Source organism: Felis catus, chromosome B3 (assembly GCF_018350175.1).
Source record: "Felis catus isolate Fca126 chromosome B3, F.catus_Fca126_mat1.0, whole genome shotgun sequence".
NCBI classification, from domain to species: domain Eukaryota; kingdom Metazoa; phylum Chordata; class Mammalia; order Carnivora; family Felidae; genus Felis; species Felis catus.
Window position 1 is genome coordinate 71,832,356 of NC_058373.1, and position 2,188 is coordinate 71,834,543.

At 41.0% G+C, this 2,188-nt stretch overlaps 1 pseudogene; it reads left to right on the forward strand.

Annotated features, from left to right (window-relative positions):
* The first annotated feature begins 1,344 nt into the window (after positions 1–1,344).
* On the forward strand, positions 1,345–1,909 carry LOC111560992 (annotated as a pseudogene).
* The last annotated feature ends 279 nt before the right edge of the window (positions 1,910–2,188 follow it).

The window sequence follows — 2,188 nt, forward strand, 5'->3', positions numbered from 1 at the left end:
ACATCTTCCATGTAACCACACAAATGTGACCACATGGCTTCCCTGCTTAAAAGCCCTTCAGTTGTCCCCATCACCTATAAAATCAAGTCCAAGTTTTTTTATTTTGTTGTTTTTTTCGATGTTTATTTATTTATTTGGAGAGAGAGAGAGAGGGAGAGAGCAAACGGGGGAGGGGCAGAGAGAGAGGGAAACAGTGAATCCCAAGCAGTCTCCTCACTGTCAGCGCAAAGCCCCACTTGGGGCTCGATTCCACAAACTGTGAGATTGTGACCTGAGCTGAAATCAAGAGCGAGATGCTCAACCCACTGAGCCACCCAGATGCACCAAATTCAAGTTTTTAAAAATGATACAATGACCCCTATGACCTGGCCCCTGCCTGCCTTTCCAGTGCCATCTCCCACATCCTCTCCCTTTACTCTTCAGTGTCAGCAATCTGAGGAAGGTGGCATTGGTATGCAGCCTTAACATTTAAAAAAAAATTTTAATGTTTATGATAGACACTTCCACCCTATCTTTGCACTTCACCCTCTTACTCTCACTCTTTTATTTATTTATTTTTAATTTTAATTTTTTTTAATTTTTATTTTTAGAGAGAGAGAGCATACACACAAATGGGGAGGGGACAGAGAGAGAGATAGGGAGAGAGATAATCCCAAGCAGGCTCCATGTTGTCAGCCCGGGACCTGACTTGGGGCTCGATCTCACAAACTGTGAGATCACAACCTGAGCCAAAATCAAGAGTCAGACACCTAACTGACTGAGCCACCCAGGTGCCCCTAGGCCTCTCACTATTTTCTTTTTGATTAGCCCAGGTATGATGATGATATGATGATGATGATGACAATGACAGTATTGACTCAGTGATGGGCTGGAGGGTGGGGGTCAGTGCTGTTTGTTGCAGACATTACTGAGAAGGCAAAACAATTAGAACACTAGTAGGGGGGGCTCCTGGCTAGCTCAGTCAGTAGAGCTGGCGACTCTTGATCCCAGGGTTCTGAGTTCAAGCCCCACATTGGGCATAGAGATTACTTAAATAAAAAATAAATAGAGAGCAGGGCCCATGGTTTATGAGCAGGCACCTTCATTTCATGCACGACCAAAGAGTGATTTAAAAATGGGTGATGTTGAGGGGCACCTGGGTGGCTCAGTCGGTTAAGCATCAGACCTCGGCTAAGGTCATGAGCTCACAGTTCGTGAGTTCAAGCCCAGAGTCTGAGCCTGACAGCTCAGAGGCTGGAGCCTGCTTCAGATTCTGTGTCTCCCTCTCTCTCTTCCCCTCTTCCACTCTCACTCTCTTTCTCTCCCCTCTCTCAAAAATAAATAAACGTTAAAAAAAAATTGGGTCACTTTGAGAAGGGCAAGATTTTTGTTCAGAAGTGTGCTCAGTGCTATACTGTGGAAAAGGGAGGCAAGCACAAGACTGGGCCAAATCTCCATGGTTTATTTGGGCAAAAGACAGGTCAAGCCCCTGCATTTTCTTACACGGATGCCAACAAGAACAAAGGAGTCACCTGGGGAGAGGAGACACTGATAGAGTACTTGAAGAATCCCAGGAAGTATACTCTAGAACAAAAATGATCTTCGCTGGCATTAAGAAGGCAGGGGAAAGAGCAGACTTGATAGCTTATCTCAAAAAAGCTACTAAGGAGTAATATTTGGCGATTGCCTTATTTATTACAAAACAAAAATGTCTCATGACTTTTTTTTTTATGTGTACCATATTTAAATTGATCTCATACACCAGAATTCAGATCATGGACTATTTCTTTTGGACAGTCCTGATTTAAATAAGATTAGTTTGTGGTTAAATGAATATGATCAGCTTTTTAAACTTTGATAGTAATTCTGGTTCAGCAAGTGCTGTCCCCATTTTCCCCTTCGAAAAATAGATTGGAATTAATTAATAATGTTCAGCTTCTCACAGAGATGGTAAATTCCATGTTTAAACTTACAGGAGATTGGTTTTATATTTAGATTTATACAAATGTATATATTTAGATTTATATTTTTATATTTAGATTTATATAAAATAGATTTATATTATATTAATATATTTAAATACTAAGGAAATCCCTTCACTGTATCAGAACAGCAAGACTCAGCTGTGTTTCAAGTTGTTTGCTAGCCTATTAAAGGCAAGGGCTGAAGATAAGCTGGCAATGTCCACTTTATCTTTTTAGTCTTAACT